The 13,105-nt window shown below is 40.1% G+C and overlaps 1 pseudogene; it reads right to left on the minus strand.

Annotated features, from left to right (window-relative positions):
• Positions 1–7,130: 7,130 nt before the first annotated feature.
• LOC134939010 (5S ribosomal RNA) lies at positions 7,131–7,249 on the minus strand (annotated as a pseudogene).
• Between the last annotated feature and the right edge of the window lie 5,856 nt (positions 7,250–13,105).

Raw genomic sequence — 13,105 nt, forward strand, 5'->3', positions numbered from 1 at the left:
CTTGAGAAGATGCCCTTGAAACCAAGACTGCTGATCTATGTTGCTACCAGGTAGTGGAGGCTCGGTACTAAACTTTACTGAGAATGGAGATCAATGATATTAAAAAGAAACAGGAGAACCTGGAAAACTGGTCACAGAGAAACAATCTCCAGATCAGGGATGTACCAAAACCACATTCTCCACCAATATTTCCAACCTTCTAAAGAAACTCTTTAAGTAGATCCTCTCTGATCTAGAGGAACCTGACTTGATAGAGTATACTGAGCATTAAGATCTAAGCCACCTCCTGGACAAAACCCACAAGAGATCATCACAAGGTTGCACTCTTTTTGTACCAAGAGATTATTGCTGCAGTAAAAGTCAATTGATTTTTGAGACATGCACATAATATTTTAAGACCTAGTATAATCTACCATTCAGAAATGCAGGAATGCCGGGACCTACAGCAGATTACTAAAGTGCTAAGACATAATAATATCAAGTACCGTTGGAATTTTCCTTTCGAATCGCAGGTTGTTGTGGCCAATATAATCCATCTGGCTAAAATTGTGGAGCAGGGTTAGAAAAATCTGGAAACCTTGAGGATTCAACTGGACCCTCCTATGACCTCTGCTTTGGTTGGATCTCCTAAATCACAAACATGTAGATCACTGGCCTCAGAGTGGTCTACAGTGAGTAGACATTGGGGAAAAGACCCCTCTATACATTGTCTTTCCACCATTACTACCGGAACTATATCCTGTTATTTGTGATAGAGCATACACTGTTGCTATGCACCTTCTCCACACCCAGAGGAGCCATGTTGTATCATCTGCAAATTGTATACTTACCTTGACAAAGGGCTACTTTACACCACCTGGATACAATACATACATTGATATGCTATAGCAAATTGTAGTTTTAAACTTGTTCTTGTGTTTTATGAGGCCTACTATCTTGGACTGCATGTTGCTACATCTTATGTAGTGTTTAGTAGGCTGATCCTTCATTCAATATCCTCTGAGATATAAGAATAGTCATAATAGTCTTTTGAGCCATGGTAAATTTTGCCAAGATTACCATTCATGTTATATATATTATGCAATGTTAGTTCAAATTTACTAGTCACTCTGTTACATTTAATTTACCTATATGTTGCCTAGGCCATCTTGTGTTGGACGCTGATACAGGTCTGTCAATGACCACAGTTGATTTCTTTGATACCTTGTTGTCCCTATCTCATTTAACTTCTTTGTAGAATTATATTTCTTGTTGGTTAATTATAAATATTTAGTTTTTGTTTTTCTAATATTAAATTTTTTGTAGTTAATTCTGACTGATACTAATTATATTCTCTATGATTAAGTCTCATCTTTCCTTTTATCCATATTCCACTGTATCTCTTCTCCCCCCACTATTTTGCAACTTGACCCTCACACCGTTATTGTCCCCTTACCTTTTGCTATTTCACCTTTCACACTTGACCTTTCACACTGTATGCTGTATTTAGGGGATCAAATCATAGCACATCTACCTGAATCCCATGTAACTACATTGGCTTGCAGCACACCACCAAGTTCTAAATCACCATATCTGCCCAGGCACGGTCTTTGTGCTAGAAGTGGTTGTTTGTGTAGGTACCATAAAGATCCCTCCCCTGCTTCACATACAAAAAGTAAAAGATCATTTTCATTAATGATATTATGTCTTCTAAACCTATACTTATGTATTATTTATAGTATTCTTAAGGAAAATCAAAACGTTTCTTGATGTTTTTATTGTGATGTTATTGTATTAAGCCACACTAAAAAATATAAACAATTCCAATATTGTGGTGATTTACATATTTTGATAACAATAAATATTTGTGTTATTGCAATCTTGTTTGCTTTTGCTAAGTAGAAAATTGTATTTGCTTAAAAAATGCTTTACTAGCACTTAGCTTTATGTAATGCATGTAAGTAAGCAAGAACAAGTTAGGCATTTTAAATGTTTCATGTCAAACAACCAACACTTAGGAAATTAATACTTTTATGGGAAGTAGTTCTTAATTCTGTGTTTAGGGGTCACTGGATGGTAATAGGACCCCTACCTGCTCACTATCTATTGTATTGGCTTGGGGAGGAGGTTGATGTAATTCCAAATTATGCAATAGACAGCAGCAGCACAGAGTATCTGAGTCAAAAGTTGGACTATATAATAATACACCACCAGATTTATCTATACACCTGTACCTAGTTTTTAAAAGTCTAAAAGTGTGCTTTATCACTGATCTAGTGGACTTGTGGGCCCCACTATACTTATACAATCATGCTATTTTGGCCATCCCTGTTATTATGAATTCAATCAATAAAAGCTGTGACCTTATAGTATCACCAAAAATTTGCATGTGTTTCATTACAGTGGGGTTAAGTTGTTGTTGTTTTTCTACAGTTGTGTTATTATGCCTAATGAAAGCTATCAACTGTCAGGTGACTTTATTCTGTATGTACTACTTGTATATAATGTGTATTTCAGAGCAAAAAATATACAGAACCTTTATGCACATTATGACAGTCTTGTAGGCTTTTAATTAAACAGAGAGCCTGAAGTATGTAGTGATATGCATGTAGCCTGCTGTGCTACTTATGAAGGATAAGTATTTCATTATAAAAATGTAATATATACTTTATTACTTTAGTGTGAGTTATATATCATAAATTATTATGATGTAAAAAATTAATATATACTTTATTACTTTAGTGTGAGTTATATATCATAAATTAATATGATGAAAATGATATTTTCAGGACATCTTACTGGAACACTACTAACTAGAGGGCTGTCACGTGACAGCTGCTTACCTGAGGACTGTCAGTAAAATATACATTTAATGGACACAAGAAAATGCAGAAACACCTAAAGTATTGTGGAAAGATCTAAGGGGGTAATTCAGAGTTGATCGCAGCAGCAAATTTGTTAGCAGTTGGGCAAAACCATGTACACTGCAGGGCGGGCAGATATAACATGTGCAGAGAGAGTTAGATTTGGGTGGGGTGTACTCAATCTGAAATCTAAATTGCAGTGTAAAAATAAAGCAGCCGGTATTTACCCTGCAGAGAAACAATATAACCCACCCAAATCTAACTCTCTCTGTAAATGTTATATCTGCCCCCCCCCCCGCTGCAGTGCACATGATTTTGCCCAACTGCTAACAAATTTGCTGCTGCGATCAACTCTGAATTACCACCTAAGATAGGCATTAAGTAAAACAATGGAATTCAGTTATAATGACAATAGTTTCCTTAAGAATTTGCTTTGATTGAGTGGTTGTAATTTAACCTAATCTTTCTTTGATTAGTTTATAGATTAAGTCTTCACTCATATCCTTAATTTTGTGTTGGTTTACAATCTCCTCTCTGTTTGCTCAGAGAACAATAACAAACTATTCAAAGTGCAATACTTAAATTCTCATTTGTCAGTGTGATAATTATGTAATTTTTACTTCCCATGAGTATCATTATACAAAAGATTTTGCTTTTGCTGGTAGTGTTGAACCAACTATTTTAGTAAGTAATTTGTACTACTATGCTCATGTCTGTTGTTTGCCTGCTGCCATACTCAGAGCAAATACCAAGGCCTATTTCTTATATTATTTATGTACTGTATATTCACTCTTAGATCTGTGTCCTCCTTCTAACTACAATAAAAGTTTTATTGCTCTTGCCTTGCCAAATACAACACGGATATTCCCATGTTTTGAAAATGCATTCTTTATACATTGCTAAAGTAAAATAAAGAGTCTGCTGCTTTCTCTTTTGATACTAGGCATTGTTTCAGATTGCTAAACTTGGCTATCAGGGTTTATAAAACCATGGCCTGCTGTCAGGACCAACTATAAAAACTATTGATTCTTGGCACATCTTCTTGAGAGATGAGTTTAAAAAAGACATTCTATTTCACGTCTCAAAAAATTGTAATTGTAAAGCAAGTGAGGGTGAGTGGTTAGTGGGCTTATGCTTAGTTTGGAATTTGCCTAGCGGCAAGTATTTGTAGGCATATGGATTGATGCTGGGAGGGTGATAAATGGAATACATTTATATATAAAGGAACTACAAACTGCTGAAAAAAAAGTATGCAATTTATCATTTTGCACAATTTTATTTAAAAACTAACACAAGTTTCTTTGGCTGCCTTATGTGCTTTCTTTTTATGTGTCTTTCCATGATAGAGGTCCTTTAAGTGTTGTTTATAGATGGTGGGATATATTTATAAAGTGGAGGCTTTTGTAAGGTGATGCTTCTCATGGGGTTTGAGTTGAAAATTGAAAGCAGCACTAACTTTTAAGTATACTGTATCCTTTCTTCCTACAACTCGGTCCTCTCCCTTGCTAAGCAATCCTTCTCTCATCTCTTCTCAGTCTTCCAATTCCTGCCGACTCTTTGACACTTTCAACAGTCTCCTTTGCCACGCCTTCCTCCCCTCCCATTCTCCCTCACTGCCACTGACTTTGCCTCCTTCTCCTCCAAAATTAAGGCAATCCATCACAAAATCTGCTCCTACCTCCCCTCTGCAGCCTCAACACCAGCAGCTTTTTTCAGCCAATCCACCTTGTGCTTCATCGCCACTCCATCATCTTATCCTCTCCCCCTCACTTGCCCCCAAGACCCCTCACCTCCTCCACTTCCTCAACACCAAATCCTGCTCCTATGTTGTTTACTTCTTCAACTTATCTCTCTCCATTGGCATCTTTCTATTGCCATTCAAACACCTATTCTTATAAAACCCAACCTTAACTCCTCCTCACCCACTAGCTACTTCCTCATTTCTCTTCTCCCTTTCACCTCAAAACTACTTGATCAACTTTTCTACAACCATTCACCAGCTACCTCTGACAACTACATCCTTTCCAATTTGGTTTTCACCCACTCCACTCCACTGAAACTGCCCTGGCCAAAGTCACCAATTACCTGTTTTGGGCCAAATTCAGGTGCCACTTCACTCTGCTCATTCTCCTGAACCTCTCTGCAGCTTTTGACACCATAGATAGTCCTCTGCACCCTTCAGACCACTGACCTCTCTAACCTCTTACCTCACCAACCGCTCCTTCTCTGGCTGATTGCTCTCTGAAGCTCAACATGGACAAAACCAAACTAATCATCTTCCCCCATCCAAAGCCTCCACCCACCCCCCAATTGCCTCCCTCTGCTCCACATCTGCCTCTCACCTTTGCCAAACCCTGCACTGGCTCCCTTTCCCTTACAGAATCATCTTCAAACTCCTCACCCTCACATACACGGACCTCTCTAACGCCATTGCTCTACTGCTCCTTATATCACCTGCATCATCTCCCTACATACTCCCTCCTGCCCTATCTGGTCAGCCAATGACTGTCATCTCTCTTCTGCCATAGTTACTGCATCTCATGCTGAAATCCAAGATTTTTACCATCCTACCCCCCTGCACTGAAAAGATTCCTATTGCTCTATCAGACTCTCTCCATGACTTTGTAAAGCAATAAACTGGCACTGAAAACCCACCTGCTCATCAAAACATACCCATCCACCACATAACCAAGCTTTAAGGTTGCTCATCCCACCCTCCTGCCTTGTGCTTCAGCAAAATATTCCTCATATTTCCTGCCCTCTGCTTGCTCACACCTCATGTCATCTGTTTGTCTCCCCTCTTCTCTTAGATAGTAAACTCCATGGAGCAGGGTCCTCTTCCCTCCTATTCTCGTGGCCCTCTTCACTTGTACTTTAATTACAGCACTCATCTGCTCAGCAGCCATTGACCCCAGCTCTCCTCTTGTTCTTCCAACATCTGCAGTCCCCTAGTAGTGCTAATGCTATGGGAAACAGGCCCCACCCTATTTCAATAACTCCCTCGCCCACCTTACATCCCAGCTTTATTGTTTACTAAGAATTTTGGTGCTAATTGTTGTGTTGTGTTTATGTTTTTGTTACTGTAATGTAATGTCATGTTTACCCTGTAAAGTCCTCCTGTTTTCCATATGTACAGTGTAGCAGATATTCTTCTTCTTCTTCAAATTCTACAAGTTCTCCAACCACAGGATGAAATTCACTTTCCACAGAGGTCTTTTTTTTCAGACTATGTTTAGCTGGTTTACTTACTTCAAGTTTTGTAATGCAAGACAACTACACTTCCTCAAAGAAAAATTCAGCTATATTGCAAGTTTGCATAAAGGCACTATTTCATATACCGGAGTTTTACTCTGAATAAGACTCAATATTACATTTCAGTAAGGTCCTGCTTTCCACTGAAAAAACTGAGTGACCTGGTAACATCATTCTGATCACATAGCGACAACAGAGTCTCATCCTGGGAAGCCATCAATATCTCTCTAGGTTTCTTTGTATCTTGTACCTTTACCTCACAGATTATATGATCACCATCTGTTTTGTCAGTTCTTTATCACCAACTTGCTGTTATATGGAAGTGTAATCCTTTGGGAAGACTTCGCTCCCTCAGACATGGGAAGCTTAATGCCACTGCAAGGTACCTCACCCATTTTTGCAACACAGTGTTTTAGGAAGTCTCCCAGTTCGATACTTCAGTCCCTTCTTGCACACTGTGACATTTATACATATAGGAGGGATGATTCTGCACTAGTCAGAAGTATTACACACTGATATATAACCAAAATTAGACAATCTAGGGGAATGTCCCCAAGTGGAGTCTCTATGGTGGTGCACTCTGAGTCAAGCAGTAGTACTATTAGAAAAAAAATAGAGAGGAAGTAAGACTCTTTTGTGGGTGCACTCTTAAAATTGAATTCTAATGATCAGAGATAGATGAAAATATTAAAACATTATTTTAATTTAAACTATTAAAATTTGGTATCCAAAATCACAAACAACAAACAGACATACAACACATAACATAGTTTACTTCATCACAAAGTGTAAGTATGTGAGATATTCCTAAATGGATTGATATGGACGAAGATTGCCAGTACCAGTAGACTGGTGATATTGATTGAGGCTCAAAGTTTGTGCACCGTATTGTTAAGGGTTACGCAGATGTTGATAAACAATATGATGCCACATGGAGGATAGATAAAGTTAGAATGACATCAATAAGGCTGAAGGAAGATTAGATCAGTGATTCTGCTGTCAGCGTTAGGCATGGAGTCTGGGGCTGAATGAGGGATTCTACTAAACTCGGTATTCCCAGGTGGTCTCCCATCCAAGTACTGACCAAGCCCAACACTGTTTAGCTTCCAAGATCGGATGGTATTGGGCATCTTCTGTGTGGTATGATAGTGGATATTGTGGACACTACCACTCCTTGGATCACTGATGCGAGATCTTTTCAGGAGAAATTGTTGTTATAGGAGAAAAAGTAGGATAAAACCATAAGATGGATCTGCTGCCACTGTTAGGCGGAGATAGGAGTTTGGCACATAATCACTCGTTATATCACTCCGGATCAATAGTGAGAGTCCACGAAATCAGAAGAAGAAGAAAAGGATGAGAAAACATAATAATGGAATGCACTTTCTGGCATGAAAGTATAATAACCCTAAATTAAATATGTTAGGCAATAAAAACGTATCACCTATTAATAATTAGTTGTAGGTGTAGCTAGAGCCCTGTTCACATCATATAGATGCAGGGGTCCTGATTGTATATTACCTCAATTGAGGCTGTATGTAATTGTTAATAAACACACAGATTCACAAATGGTTACTACCCAGTTTTGTCACCGGGCGATTGATAAAGGTAACGTACAATGACCAAATACTAAACCCGCTTTTATCAATAGGGATGATGATACCTAATCAATCAGTGAAGGTGTATCTAAGCAATGCTTAAGTGTCCCAAGTGTGTGTTAAGATCTAAATAGATACAATGACACAATCAGTAAATCCCTATAAACGGCTTCATGTGCAGACCCGCAGTCTCCTCCGTGAGGAAGGTTCTGTAAAATCTAAGCATAAATACAGCTCTAGGATATACTGCAGTGTTGAATCACACAAGCGATGCCAAACCTGTCCAGAGAGGGTGAGCGTTGCGAAGACAGGACCAGCTATAGTATTGGCAGGAGGACGGAAGACCGGTTTCGCCCGCGCATGGGCTTGATTACTTCCTGGTGAGCTGGCAGCCTGCCCAGCATGCTTATAAGCTCTATTGGAGTAGTGACGCATGTACATACGTGGGCCGGGGGGCAGTGTCTGTATCAACGTGCACCGGCTCCTAACCCAGTCTCATTGGTGCATGCATCAGAGAGGGGAGTGAGTCCGTCTTGTTGCTTAGCATGGTATCAGTACGGACACCCCAGTATGACTAAGCCTTACAAAATGTTGGGCAGTATGGATCACATCAGTGTAATATTTTCCACCCTAAGGGACAGGGGGAGTACGTCCTTTCGATGTGCCAAGTGTAGTTCTGGGGCCGATGCACATACTCAGTCCCGCTGACCGCATATACACAGCAGATACCTCTGGGGAGGGTTCTGGGGGAACCCTCTACTATCCAGGAATGTGGTGTGTAGCCTATACGCAGATGGTGGGCCAATTTCGGGAATACTTCACATTCTCGAAATTGTTAAATCTGGCAGCATTTCCCCAATAAAAACATATGGGTCATGTGGCTTCCTATAGAAATGGAGGGATCACAGCAAATATGGTATGCCCCATTTCTATAGCGATGCGCAACCCCGCACATTGCTTTTGCTGACTGTAGATTGGCATGTATGCATGCCAAATCTAGTCAGATCACTCACTTCATCTCTGTGTGCTAAGCGTCCTGAGATGTGTGCTGAGTGTTCTGTGCTAGATCACTCAGCACACATCTCTGGGACACATGGCTACATGAGTATCCGGCTTTAGGGTTTCTATGGGCAACACCTCCACTTCTAAAAACCAACACTAGAGTCTAGAGTGCATGCTCAGGTCTCAGGGAAAATGGCGTGGAGGCCCCTGGGGGCCCATGTGCACCGCACACACTGCACCCTGTTTAAATATGCTAGTGCATATTCCACATCCCCACTCCATGTTACACATACCTATCCATGGTTCTACATCCCCCACCCCTTGTTCGCATTGCACACTCTGTGTTCTGCATTCTCTACCCTTTGTTTCACATTCCCCACCTTTATTACATATTCAATACATTTTCTAAACATTCCCATGTGCATCAATTGCAACTAAGTCTCTGCAAACAGGCTTGGATGCATGCAGAGAAGAAATAAAAAGGCTCCACTGCATCTGACAGTGCATCCACCTCAGAGTCAGCCCCAGAGAGTGACCTTCACCTTCCTCCATACCTGGACTTACCTGTGCTTCTTATCATTTCTCCCATTCCAAAAGGTGGCATGGGGAAATGTCATCAGATCACTGCTACTGCTTAAACAGATACATTTGTCTGCTCCACATCTACTAATGCTCCTCTGGGGTTGAGTGTCAGCAGCCATCTTAGCATGTACATTTGCCTGTTTCTGGCTTGGACACACTTGCACTATTTGAGGTTACTCTGCAACATAAGCTTGATGCTCTGTGCACGTGTGAAAAGTAAGCAGGCTGCCTCAGTTGACTTCCGCACCTGGTACCTTGTGAGAGTGGAATACACAACCCATGAAAGTTATTACCCAAAATGCCTACACCAATCCTGTATTATGCTTTCTCTGCACTCTAGATTTTATTTTTTATGTCTGTGCAGCTTGTCTATTGCTGTATCACTTAAATCTTCTGCATTATGTGCATTGTTTTTCATGTCTATAAAGTGTCTTGAGTCCTGTTGGAGAAAGAGCACTATATAAATAAAATGATGATGATGATATTACTTACAAATATTATAGTAAATATGCTCCATGACCAAGATATTAGGACCATTGGGGTGCCTTGAGGACCATGTTTGAGAATGATTCAAAGCTTCCTTCATGTTGGAACTTGGATTTAAGATCTGAATATTGGGTTTTGGATGGCTAGTAAGTCCATCCCTCGTGATTTCAGTTGCCCTTTTCCACAAGAGAGTGTGGTCAAAATTCAATAAAATCAAAACTAGAACAAAATCTGAATATGAACCAAAACACTTGAGGGTGGTTTCACCAAAACCGAAAAACAAAAACAAAATTACTGAGGGTGGCTTTGGAAAACCAAATTCAAACCCAAAACACGATTGTCCGCGACCCTTGACATATATCTCTAACGGGCAAAGTGTGTGCAATGCAAACAGGCCCCTTGGTCCAGCGGGACCACTTTGCACAAACTGAACCCATGTTTAATTACCTACCTTCCAAAGTTGGTGCTGCAGTCGCGGTAAAAATCACCAGGAAAATGGTCTCTGCACAAGCGCAGTAGTGATTAGTTGCTGGAACATGGAGGGCATTATGTTTCCAGAGACATGTGCATTTGCGCTCTAGAGAGGCTGGGGGGGGGGGGGCACACAGAGACTGCACATGTCCCCCTCCTTTATTTATCTGACCCTGGTCCATACACATCTCTATTATATACTAGTGCCAGTGTCCACAGTCACACCTCAGTTGTTCTAGTGGCTTGAAGTGATAGGGTCTCGGCCGGAGCAGGAGGAGGGTCCAGTACACTCTTCTCTCTCCTCCTCTCCCCGTGTGTCTCCTCCCCCAAGTCTTGGCTGCCTGCATTACTGGAATTATGCTCTCCACTCGGCTCCTCCCCCAAGCTCTTCTAGTGTGACTCATGATGGAGCACAGAGTCTCCGTATCTATTACATTTCCCTCTAAGAGTTAATTACTAGTCTATTGTTGAATAGTTTTATCACCCAACAGAATGATTAATTGCCCTTTCAGGCTGCCAATACCAGTTTAAAATATCCACAGAATTTATTCACATATTAAAACATCATAATCATAAAACAATACTGTATATCCACATTCAACAATACAGAGAGGTGTGAGAAGGGTTTTCCAGTATTTGACACTGTTAATTCTTAAGAGGTAATTCCGCAAGTTGGAGTTTTTGATCTTGTATGATTGTGGATATTAATTTTCATCCAAATACTTCATCAGGTGTTAAATCAAATACATAGATGTACATACACATCAAACAATAGAAGTTTCTACAACATTCTTTGAACATCAAAATCAAATGTGGTTTTAACTTTTAATGGCTCAAATAAGAAACTAGAGAGCAATTAATTGCAACTGTTGTTAGTAGACACCTGATAGGTTCAACAATTATCTCCCATTCACAGATGCTCAGTGTTTGAGATCTGTCTTGATCTCAGAGTGAACATCTGTGAAGGGTAGATAATTGTTGACTAACATTGTCAAGTACTGGAAAACTCTTCTCACATCTCTCTATATTGTTGAATGTGGATATATTGTTTTATGATCATGAGATTTAATCTGTGAATAAATTATGTGGAAATGTTAAACTGGTATTGGCAGCCTGAAAGATCAATTATTAATTCTGTTTGGGTGATATAACTACTCAACAATGGACTGGTAAGCAACTCATCCAGTCCCCCTTCAGGGAGTGAACTTTTAGCGCACTCTAATACTGTACTATGTGTATATATGTATATATATATATATATATATATATATAGAGAGAGAGAGAGAGAGAAATAGACATACAGTTTAACAACAATAATGTACGGCGGCACTCAGGAGAAAAAAAAAGACACATACAGAAGCCTGTGTAATGCCAACATTTCAATGCACCAGCATTTTATATATATATATATATATATATATATATATATATATATATAAAAACCAAAATGACATTTTGTGTGTGTTCCCCCAACTTAAACATTTTCTGACTCCCCTGTGTACATGTTATTATTTGAGTAATAATAACTGAGACTGAATTGTTGTTTAAGGGAGGACCTAAATGTGGGTACGATGTGGACCCACCGATGCTACGGATGATCCGAGGGCTGCTACATCTGGCAGCCATACACACGGAGCAATCCAGTGCATAACCGCCCGTTATTCTGCTGCCACCACCTACATAGCACTGCATGGGATTGTGAGCCGCAACCCCCTTATCTTTTGAACATGCAGAAAGATCAGGGGAATTGAAGGATGACCCCACGGGAGTGTGCTATGCACGATATTGTGCATTCACACAGAACGATTGGACGTTGGATCGATCGGAAATGCCCACATTGTTTGACAAATTGTTCTGTGTGTACCTGGATTTAGGGTCCTGAAAAACTTTTAAGTGGTGCCAGTTATATTTTGGAAAATAAATAGATAAGCTGGGTACACACTGATAGAGTTATCTGCATATCAATGGATCTGCAGATATATCTGTAGGTGGATCAGGCAGTGTGTTGTGCATACACACTGCCTGATCCATCGTGACTGACATCACAAACTGGGTGGACCCACCCAGTTGAGCCATCAATCACCACCAGCTTGTGCAGGAAATTTACGGGCAGTTGGCTGACCGCCTGTACACACAGAACGATGCACGATCTGTAGATATATTGGTCATCGGCTGTGCTGCAGGGCCGACGTGATATGTCTGTGAATGACGGTGTTCACAGACATATCTTTGGTACACACTGGCCGACAGACCAACGATATATCGGGCATTCAATAGAATAGATGTGCTCCGGAAATTTTTCGGGTTTTGTGTTTTGGTTTTGGATTCGGTTCCGCTGCCGTGTTTTGGATTTGGACGCGTTTTGGCAAAACTTTCCTGAAAATTTTTTGTCGGATTCGGGTGTGTTTTGGATTTGGGTGTTTTTTTTCAAAAAACCCTCAAAAACAACTTAAATCATAGAATTTGGGGGTAATTTTGATCCTATAGTATTATTAACCTCAATAACCACAATTTCCACTAATTTCCAGTCTATTCTGAACACCTCACACCTCACAATACTATTGTAGAGATGAGCGCCGGAAATTTTTCGGGTTTTGTGTTTTGGTTTTGGGTTCGGTTGCGCGGCCGTGTTTTGGGTTCGACCGCGTTTTGGCAAAACCTAACCGAATTTTTTTTGTCGGATTCGGGTGTGTTTTGGATTCGGGTGTTTTTTTCCAAAAAACCTAAAAAACAGATTAAATCATAGAATTTGGGGGTCATTTTGATCCCAAAGTATTATTAACCTCAAAAACCATCATTTCCACTCATTTTCAGTCTATTCTGAATACCTCACACCTCACAATATTATTTTTAGTCCAAAAATTTGCACCG

Source organism: Pseudophryne corroboree, chromosome 6 (genome assembly GCF_028390025.1).
Source record: "Pseudophryne corroboree isolate aPseCor3 chromosome 6, aPseCor3.hap2, whole genome shotgun sequence".
In the NCBI taxonomy this organism is placed as follows: domain Eukaryota; kingdom Metazoa; phylum Chordata; class Amphibia; order Anura; family Myobatrachidae; genus Pseudophryne; species Pseudophryne corroboree.